Raw genomic sequence first — 11,154 nt, 5'->3', positions numbered from 1 at the left:
TTAGCTTGTTGAATAATATGTTTCTTGATGTGTTGAATTTTTCGCATTTTAGGAGGAAATGCATTTCTGTTTCAACCTCGCCAGCCAGACATTGATCGCATATTCTATTCTCTCTAGGCTGCCAGGATTTCTTGTATCTGCCTTTTTCAATTTCCAGTTGGTGGTCGCTTAGTCTGTACCTGGTCAGGGTCTGTCTCTGTTTTGTGTCTCTGATGGTCGTGAGGTAGTCTGCCAGTTTATATTCTCTTTTTAGGGCCCGGTAACATTCTAATCTGCTTTGGCTTTCGGTTATTTTGTTCCAATGTTCCAGGTAGGTTTCTTTGCATTTTTTAATGATTTGGTTCACTCGGATTGGTGTTTGGGCGGCTGTGTTGGTCTGGGGCTGGTCAGGGTCCGGCTGAGTACTTAGTTTCCGTAGCAGCTGACTCAGGGGACTCTTTTCTGGGTTTAGCTCTTGGGTCTGAAAGGCTTTGAAATGAAGGGTGTCTGGGGAGCTAGATTTGAGGTGATTTAGGAAGTTTAGTGCTCGTTTTTGGATGTTTATTATCAGTGGGTATCTGCCTAGTTCGGCTCTGCATGCATTTGTTGGCGTTTTCCTTTGGGTGCGAAGGATGCTTCGGCAGAATTCTGCATGTAGGGCTTCTATTGTATGTTTTTCCCATTTAGTGTAGCTTTGGTGATTTAGCGGGCCCCATACTTCACTACCGTACAGTGCAATGGGCAGGATTATGCTGTCAAATATTTTGAGCCAGATTTTGATTGGGATTTGGATGTTGTAGAATTTTCTTTTTATTGCATATAGGGCTCTTCGGGCTTTTTCTTTTAGTGCATTCACTGCTATGCTGAAGCTCCCTGATGCTGTAATAGTTAGACCAAGGTAGGTGTAGCTCATAGTGTGTCCTATAGTGATATCACTGAGGGTAAACTGGTATTTGTTTTCCTGACATCTGGGCCTTTTTTGAAAAATCATGATGTTGGTTTTCTTTAGATTTACTGTTCCTCCCTCTCTCTCCACAGTCTGTCTCACTCCCTCTCTCTCCACATTCTGTCGCTCTCACTCTCTCTCCACAGTCTGTCTCTCTCCCTCTCTCTCCAAAATCTGTCTCTCTCCCTCTCTCTCCACAGTCTGTCTCTCTCCCTCTCTCTCCACAGCCTGTCTCTCTCACTCTCTCACCACAGACGGTCTCTCTCCCTCTCTCTCCACAGTCTGTCTCTCTCCCTCTCTCTCCACAGTCTGTCTCTCTCACTCTCTCTCCACAGTCGGTCTCTCTCCCTCTCTCTCCACAGTCTGTCTCTCTCCCTGGCTCTCCACAGTCTGTCTCTCTCCCTCTCTCTCCACAGTCTGTCTCTCTCCCTCTCTCTCCACAGTCTGTCTCTCTCCCTCTCTCTCCACAGTCTGTCTCTCTCCCTCTCTCCACAGTCGGCCTCTCTCCCTCTCTCTCCACAGTCTGTCTCACTCCCTCTCTCTCCACATTCTGTCTCTCTCACTCTCTCTCCATATTCTGTCTCTCTCCCTCTATCTCCACAGTCTGTCTCTCTCTCTCTCTCTCCACAGTCTGTCTCTCTCCCTCTCTCTCCACAGTCTGTCTCTCCCTCTCTCTCCACAGTCTGTCTCTCTCGCTCTCTCTCCACAGTCTGTCTCTCTCCCTCTCTGTCCACAGTCTGTTTCTCTCCCTCTCTCTCCACAGTCTGTCTCTCTCCCTCTCTCTCCACAGTCTGTCTCTCTCCCCCTCTCTCCACAGTCTGTCTCTCTCTCTCTCTCTCCACAGTCTGTCTCTCTCGCTCTCTCTCCACAGTCTGTCTCTCTCCCTCTCTCTCCACAGTCTGTCACCCTCCCTCTCTCTCCACAGTCTGTCTCTCTCCCTCTCTCTCCACAGTCTGTCTCTCTCCCTCTCTCTCCACAGTCGGTCTCTCTCGCTCTCTCTCCACAGTCTGTCTCTCTCCCTCTCTCTCCACATTCTGTCTCTCTCCCTCTCTCTCCACAGTCTGTCTCTCTCGCTCTCTCTCCACAGTCTGTCTCTCTCCCTCTCTCTCCACTGTCTCTCTCTCTCCCTCTCTCTCCACAGACTGTCTCTCTCCCTCTCTCTCCACAGTCTGTCTCTCTCCCTCACTCTCCACAGTCTGTCTCTCTCCCTCTCTCTCCACAGTCTGTCTATCTCACTCTCTCTCCACAGTCGGTCTCTCTCCCTCTCTCTCCACAGTCTGTCTCTCTCCCTCTCCCTCCACAGTCTGTCTCTCTCCCTCTCTCTCCACAGTCTGTCTCTCTCCCTCTCTCTCCACAGTCTGTCTCTCTCCCTCTCTCTCCACAGTCTGTCTCTCTCCCTCTCTCCACAGTCGGTCTCTCTCCCTCTCTCTCCACAGTCTGTCTCACTCCCTCTCTCTCCACATTCTGTCTCTCTCACTCTCTCTCCACAGTCTGTCTCTCTCCCTCTCTCTCCAAAATCTGTCTCTCTCCCTCTCTCTCCACAGTCTGTCTCTCTCCCTCTCTCTCCACAGTCTGTCTCTATCCCTCACTCTCACCAGTCTGTCTCTCGCCTACTCTCTCCACAGTCTGCCTCTCTCCCTCATTATGCACATTCTGTCTCTCTCCCTCCCTCTCCAAAGTCTGTTTGTCTTCCACTGTCTCCACAGTCTTTCCATCTCCCTCTCGCTGCACATTCTCTCTCTCTCCCTTTCTCTCCAAAGTCTATCACTCTCCCTCTCCCTCCACAGCTTGTCTCTCTCCCTATCTCTCCACTGAATCTCTCTCTCCCTCTCTCTCCAAAATCTGTCCATCTCCCTCTCTCCCCACAATCTGTCTCTCTCCACCTCTCCAAAGTACTTATCTCTCACTCTCTCCACAGTCTGTCTCTCCCTCTCGCTCTCCACATTCTGTCTCTCTCCCTCTCTCTCCACAACTTTTCCCTCTCCCTCTGTTTCCAGTCTGCCTCCCTCCCATTGTTTCCACAGTCTGTCCCTCTCCCTCTCTCTCCACATTCTATCTCTCTCCCTCTCTCTCCACAGTCTGTCTCTCTCCCACTGTCTCCACAGTCTGTCTCTCTCCCACACTCTCGACAGTCTGTCTCTCTCCCTCTCTCTCCACAGTCTGTCTCTCTCCCTCTCTCTCCACAGTCTGTCTCTCTCCCTCCCTCTCCACAGTCTGTCTCTCTCCCTCTCTCTCCACAGTCTGTCTCTCTCCCTCTCTCTCCACAGTCTGTCTCACTCCCTCTCTCTCCACAGTCTGTCTCTCTCCCTCTCTCTCCACAGTCTGTCTGTCTCCCTCTCTCTCCACAGTCTGGCTTTCTCCATCTCTCTCCACAGTCTGTCTCTCTCCCTCTCTCTCCACAGTCTGTCTCTCTCCCTCTCTCTCCACAGTCTGTCTCTCTCACTCTCTCTCCACAGTCTGTCTCTCTCCCTCGCTCTCCACAGTCTGTCTCTCTCCCTCTCTCTCCACAGTCTGTCTATCTCCCTCTCTCTCCACAGTCTCCCTCTCTCCCTCTGTCTCCACAGTCTGTCTCTCTCCCTCTCTCTCCACAGTCTGTCTCTCTCACTCTCTCTCCACAGTCTGTCTCTCTCCCTCTCTCTCCACAGTCTGTCTCTCTCCCTCTCTCTCCACAGTCTGTCTCTCTCCCTCTCTCTCCACAGTCTGTCACTCTCCCTCTCTCTCCACAGTCTGCCTCTCTCCCTCTCTCTCCGCAGTCTGTCTCTCTCCCTCTCTCTCCACATTCTGTCTCTCTCCCTCTCTCTCCACAGTGTCTCTCTCCCTCCCTCTCCACAGTCTGTCTCTCTCTCTCTGTCTCCACAGTCGGTCTCTCTCCCTCTCTCTCCACAGTCTGTCTCTCTCCCTCTCTCTCCACAGTCTGTCTCTCTCCCTCTCTCTCCACAGTCTGTCTCTCTCCCTCTCTCTCCACAGTCTGTCTCTCCCCCTCTCTCTCCACAGTCTGTCTCTCTCCCTCTCTCCACAGTCGGTCTCTCTCCCTCTCTCTCCACAGTCCGTCTCACTCCCTCTCTCTCCACATTCTGTCTCTCTCACTCTCTCTCCACAGTCTGTCTCTCTCCCTCTCTCTCCACAATCTGTCTCTCTCTCTCTCTCTCCACAGTCTGTCTCTCTCGCTCTCTCTCCACAGTCTGTCTCTCTCCCTCTCTCTCCACAGTCTGTCTCTCTCCCTCTCTCTCCACAGTCTGTCTCTCTCCCTCTCTCTCCACAGTCTGTCTCTCTCCCTCTCTCTCCACAGTCGGTCTCTCTCGCTCTCTCTCCACAGTCTGTCTCTCTCCCTCTCTCTCCACAGTCTGTCTCTCTCCCTCTCTCTCCACAGTCTGTCTCTCTCGCTCTCTCTCCACAGTCTGTCTCTCTCCCTCTCTCTCCACTGTCTCTCTCTCTCCCTCTCTCTCCACAGTCTGTCTCTCTCCCTCTCTCTCCACAGTCTGTCTCTCTCCCTCTCTCTCCACAGTCTGTCTCTCTCCCTCTCTCTCCACAGTCTGTCTCTCTCTTTCTCTCTCCACAGTCTGTCTCTCTCCCTCTCTCTCCACAGTCTGTCTCTCTTCCTCTCTCCAGAGTCGGTCTCTCTCCCTCTCTCTCCACAGTCTGTCTCACTCCCTCTCTCTCCACATTCTGTCTCTCTCACTCTCTCTCCACAGTCTGTCTCTCTCCCTCTATCTCAACAGTCTGTCTCTCTCTCTCTCTCTCCACAGTCTGTCTCTCTCTCTCTCTCTCCACAGTCTGTCTCTCTCCCTCTCTCTCCACTGTCTGTCTCTCTCCCTCGCTCTCCACAGTCTGTTTCTCTCCCTCTCTCTCCCCAGTCGGTCTCCCTCGCTCTCTCTCCACAGTCTGTCTCTCTGCCTCTCTCTCCACAGTCTGTCTCTCTCCCTCTCTCTCCACAGTCTGTCTCTCTCGCTCTCTCTCCACAGTCTGTCTCTCTCCCTCTCTCTCCACTGTCTGTCTCTCTCCCTCTCTCTCCACTGTCTGTCTCTCTCCCTCTCTCTCCACAGTCTGTCTCTCTCCCTCTCTCTCCACAGTCTGTCTCTCTCTCTCTGTCTCCACAGTCTGTCTCTCTCCCTCTCTCTCCACAGTCTGTCTCTCTCCCTCTCTCTCCACAGTCTGTCTCTCTCCCTCTCTCCCCACAGTCTGTCTCTCTCCCTCTCTCTCCACAATCTGTCTCTCTCCCTCTCTCACCACAGTCTGTCTCTCTCCCTCTCTCTCCACAGTCTGTCTCTCTCTCTCTCTCTCAACAGTCTGTCTCTCTCTCTCTCTCTCCACAGTCTGTCTCTCTCCCTCTCTCTCCAAAATCTGTCTCTCTCCCTCTCTCTCCACAGTCTGTCTCTCTCCCTCTCTCTCCACAGTCTGTCTCTCTCCCTCACTCTCACCAGTCTGTCTCTCGCCTACACTCTCCACAGTCTTCCTCTCTCCCTCATTATGCACATTCTGTCTCTCTCCCTCCCTCTCCAAAGTCTGTTTGTCTGCCACTGTCTCCACAGTCTTTCCATCTCCCTCTCGCTGCAGATTCTCTCTCTCTCCCTTTCTCTCCAAAGTCTATCACTCTCCCTCTCTCTCCACAGCTTGTCTCTCTCCCTATCTCTCCACTGAATCTCTCTCTCCCTCTCTCTCCACAATCTGCCCATCTCCCTCTCTCCCCACAATCTGTCTCTCTCCCCCTCTCCAAAGTACTTATCTCTCACTCTCTCCACAGTCTGTCTCTCCCTCTCGCTCTCCACATTCTGTCTCTCTCCCTCTCTCTCCACAACTTTTCCCTCTCCTCTGTTTCCAGTCTGTCTCCCTCCCATTGTTTCCACAGTCTGTCCCTCTCCCTCTCTCTCCACATTCCATCTCTCTCCCTCTCTCTCCACAATCTCTCTCACTCCTTCTCTCTGCACATTCTGACTCTGCCCCTCCATCTCTCCACAGTCGGTCTCTCTCCCTGTCTCCCCAGACTCTTCCTCTCTCTCTCTCTCCACAGCCTGTCTCTCTAACTCTCTCTCCGCAGTCTGTCTCTCTCACCTTCCCTCCACGGTCTGTCTCTCTCCCTAGCTCTCAACAGTCTGTCTCTCTTCCGATCTCTTCACAGTCTATCTCTCTCCCTGTCTCTCCACAGTCTGTCTCTCTCCCTGTCTATCCACGGTCTGTCTCTCTCCCTCGCTCTCAACAGTCTGTATCTCTCCCTATCTCTCCACAGTCTGTCTCTCTCCCTGTCTATCCACGGTCTGTCTCTCTCCCTAGCTCTCAACAGTCTGTATCTTTCCCTCTCTCTCCATAGTCTGTGTTTCTCTCCCTGTCTCTCCACAATCTCTCTCTCTCCCTCGCTCTCAACAGCCTGTATCTCTCCCTCTCTCTCCATTGTCTGTGTTTCTCTCTCTGTCTCTCCACAGTCTCTCTCTCCCTGTCCCTGCTCACTCTGTTTCTCCCAACACAGTCTTTGGAGGCAGATATGTGTAAGTTATTGTGAAACTATTTCCTCTGGTGAGAGGGTCCAGCACAATGGGGCATAACCATAAAATTAGAGCTTTCCCGTTCCGGGATGGTGTAATAATCTATTCTTCACACTGAGGGCAGTGGAAATCTGGTATGTCTCCCCCAAAACGCGATGGAGGCCGGGTGCCAATTGACAAATTCAAAATTGAGATAGATAGATTTTTGTTAGGCAGTGTTCAGACACAGACCTGCCAGAATCTAATTGAATGGTGGAGCAGGTTCGAGGCGCTGAAGGGCCTCCTCCTGTTTCTAATTTCCTGTGACTGTAACTAGAAAGAGTCAGCTGCAAACACATGTTGCATTTTATTCATATTTAACAGCATTAAGGGATCTGGAGCAAAGGGATGCAAACGGAGTGAGGTCACAGATCTCATTGAATGACAGAAGGACTCGAGGTGCTAAATGTTGAGGAATCTCATTGTTGAAGAATCAGTGCACAAATGTAGAGATGTAAAAGGATATCGATCACATATTTCATTGAATGACACAAAGGCTCGAGGTGTTAAAAGGCCTACTCATATTGTTGTTTTCTTTGTTAAAGGATCAAAGCGCGAACGTAGAGATGAGTATCGTGATTTAAAAGCAGCGACCGAACAAGGACTTGAATCGTGAACACTCAGATTAAAATTCTGATACTTTACCGACTGAGCTATCCGGGCTCTTCCGAACCAAAGCTCACCAAAGTACTATACTTGGCTGCAGTGCATCATTGCACCTCCTACAAATATTCTTGTCCATAATCTAGCCTGTACAACGGATTTCTCCCACAAATCCAGACTAACTTCCTCAGACCGCCATCACTTCAGAAATATTATCCCACGCACAAACGACATGCTCTTTAGCACCAGCCTCAGATGTGACAAGTGCAGTCCCCCAGATATCTGTATTAGATCTTCAACTTTTCACCGTATTTATGATTGACTTGGATGGAGGAATGCAGCACTGTAGATCGTATTTTGAAGATCGCAATAAGTCAGACGGTCCGCTCATAGTGCATTCGGGTAATGGAGGTAACCAAAGGGACAGAGACAGATGAAGTAAGACCGCAAAACAAAGGCAAATCGAGTTCACTCTGCGCAAGTGTGACACTATCCACTTTGGAACAACGTAAGATTGTTCTGAGTATTTTCTAAATAATGGGAAGCTATTAACAGTTGAGGAGCAAAGAGGTTTATGAGTCCCAGTTCACAAATTATTATTAGCTTGTAGACATGGAGCAAAGGACATTGGATGAAGTCCTGCATATGGGACATTGGGCTAAATTTGAAACGCAAGTAATTTAAGGCAAACTATTGACCTGGTTTGGAAATTGGTGGCACGACAGGAGCCAACGTTTACGGGTGATGATCAGGTACATTAATTGGCAGAATATGACGAGTGGTGTCTCTGATTAATCACTTTTGGGGCCTCAACTAATCACCGATTTTATTAACGACTTACTTGATGGGATTGAGAGCCACACATCCAAGTTTGACGATGACAAAAAAGATAGGCAGCATTATAAGCAGTTGAGATGGAAGCAAGAAATTTGACCAGATATTCATAGATTAAGTGAATGGCCAATTTTTTGGCAATTTGATTTAAATATTAGCATCTGTGACGTGATCCACTACCGATCTTTATAGGAGTATTTAGAATACACTCCTTATAATGTTAAGCTGGAAACAGTTGAGATCCAAATAGACTTGTCTCCCTGTACATATAGAATTAAATGGTCATGGACAGGTACAGAACAGATTCAAAAAGCATTTGAAAAGTGATACTTTTTTCTGTAGGATTACAATATAAGAGAGTGAAATTATGCCACAGCTATACAAAGCACTGGTTAGACCACAGCTGCGGTACTGTGTTCAATTCTTGGCATCACAGCTTAGGAATGTACTATTAGGCTTAAAAAGTGAAGTATAGATTTACCAGAAGGAGACATACAGTCCAAGCGACAAAGTACAACGGGATATTGCACAAACTCGGGTTTTTTCCCTTGAATTTAGAAGCTTAAGTGGTGATTTTATTGAAGTATTCACGATATTAAGTGGAACTGCTAGTGTAGATAGCGAGAAGCTATTTCTGATGATTGATCCATCTCGGAGCAGGGGCCACAGCCTCAACATTAGATCCAAGCCTTTCAGGAGAGAAGTTTGTGTGACAGAAATTTGTAACACACTTCCGCAAACAGCAATTAAAGCTGGGGTAATTGTCAACTTGAGATTGAGAGATGTGTGTTAACCAAAGGTATTAAGGGACCTGGAGCAAAGAAATGCAAATGGGTTCGATAGATCATTTAATTAAATAGCAGAAAGGCTCCAGGCGTTAAATGGCCAGCTCCTGTTGTTATTTTCGTTGTTAAAAGGATCAAAGCGCAAATGTAGAGTTAATTATCGCGAATTTAAAGCAGTGCCCGAACAGGGACTTGAACGCTGGACCACTACAGATTAAAAGCCTGATGCTCTACCGACTGAGCTATCCGCGCTCTAGCAACTCAAGGCTCACAAGAGTACTTTCATTGGCTGCAATGCATCATTGCATCTGCGACGAATTCAATTTATTTGTCCATAATCCAGCCTGTACAGCACATTTCTCCCACAAATCCAGACTGACTGCCTCAGACCGCCATCACTTCAGAAATATTAACCCACCCACAAAAGACATGTTCTTTAGCAGCGGCGTCAGATGTGACATGTGCTGTCCCCCAGATATCTGTATTAGATCATCAACATTTCACTGTATTTATGATTGACTTGGATGGAGCAATGGAGCAGTGTAGATCGTATTTTGAAGATCGCATTAAGTTAGGCAATCCGCTCGTAGTGCAGTTGGGAAATGGAGGTAACCAAATGGACAGAGACAGACACAGTAAGCCGGCAAAACAAAGACAAATCGTGTTCACTGTACGCGAGTGTGACACCACACACTTTGGAACAAAGTAAGATAGTTCGGAGTTTTTTCTAAATAATGGGAAGCTATTAACAGTTGAGGAGCAAAGAGGTTTATGAGTCCCAGTTCACAACTTATTATTAGCTTGTAGACATGGAGCAAAAGACATTTGGTAAAGTCCCGCATATGGGACATTGGGCTAAATTTGAAACGCATGTAATTGAAGTCAAATTATTGATCTGGTTAGGAAATTGGTGGCACGACAGGAGACAACGTTTACAGATGATGATCAGGTACATTAATTGGCAGAATATGACGAGTGGTGTCTCTGATTGATCACCTTTGGGGCTTCAACTAATCACCGATTTTACTAACGACTTACTTGATGGGATTGAGAGCCACACATCCAAGTTTGACGATGACAAATAAGATAGGCGGCATTATAAGCAGTTGAGATGGAAGCAAGAAATGTGACCAGATATTCATAGATCAAGTGAATGTGCAATTTTCTGGCAAATTGATTTAAATATTAGCAAGTGTGACGTGATCCACTACCGATCTTTATAGGAGTATTTAGAATACACTCCTTATAATGTTAAGCTGGAAAGAGTTGAGGTCCAAATAGACTTGTGTCCCTGTACATATATCATTAAATGGTCATCGACTGGTACAGAAAAGATTCAAAAAGCTAATTGAAAAGTGATACTTATATCTGTAGGATTACAATATAAGAGGGTGAAATTATGCCACAGCTATACAAAGCAATGGTTAGACCACAGCTGCAGTACTGTGTTCAATTCTTGGCATCACAGCTTAGGAATGTAGTATTAGGCTTAAAAAGTGAAGTTTAGATTTACCAGAAGGAGACATAGGGCTGAATTTTGCAAGGGCCGGGGAGGCGGGATTGGAGGCGTGTGGGGGATAAAAATCGCAAAACTGGCGTGCGGGCCCAAACCCGCCTCCACCCCGCCTCCACGCAATTTTCCTATTTGGTCCCGACTCCAATGCACAAGGCCGTTTGCCGACCCCAACTCGGTTCCCCAAGCGGGAAAGCAGCACCCGAAGCCCCGGTAAGGCGGCCGAATCCATTCCCATCGGACTTCCGTCCCCAATGTGAATGCCAGGTATTCAGTTACTGAGTTGCCTCCTTGGTTGATCATTTGTCGCTCTGACTTTTGGTTATCCAGTTGTCGATGTTCAAATTTCAGTTAATGAGTTGCCCTTCTGGTCTATGATTTCCTACCTTGACAACTCATTAACCAGTGTTTCAGACAATGCACAAGGCCATTTTCGACCCCAACTCGGTTCCCCAAGCGGGAAAGCAGCACCCGAGGCCCCGGTAAGGCGGTTGAATGCGTTCCCATCGGACCACCGTCCCCAATGTGAATGCCAAGTATTCAGTTACTGAGTTGCCTCTTTGGTTACTCATTTGTCGCTCTGGCTTTTGGTTACCCAGTTGTCAGTTTTCAAATTTCAGTTACTGAGTTGACTTTGTCTTTCTCACTCTGTGTATCTCTCTCTTCTCTCTGTCTCTCTCAGTGCATGTGAGTGTCTGTGTGCTCCACTGCCGCCTGGTCGAACCTGGTCCAAAGGCCCGCCTGGTTACACACGAAAACCCCGGGCTCGCTTCCGAGCGACGGACACCCGACTTCCCGGTGTCGGACCGACTCCTTTCCGGTTCCGCCGGCTGCCCCTTGCCTCTGGCTTGCCCAGGCAGCACGCGCGTGCAGGACCGGCCACGCGCCGCCGACCCAACTGACGGAAAGCGGTCTCCAGCCAACGGCTGTAACTCGGCCCGGGAAAGAGGCAGCTACAAAAGCGCGGTACTGGTCTGT

Source organism: Somniosus microcephalus, unplaced genomic scaffold, assembly GCF_052327205.1.
Source record: "Somniosus microcephalus isolate GS21.2 unplaced genomic scaffold, FLI_Smic_1.0 unresolved_chr6, whole genome shotgun sequence".
Taxonomy (NCBI): domain Eukaryota; kingdom Metazoa; phylum Chordata; class Chondrichthyes; order Squaliformes; family Somniosidae; genus Somniosus; species Somniosus microcephalus.
Note: the sequence above shows the minus strand (reverse complement) of the source record.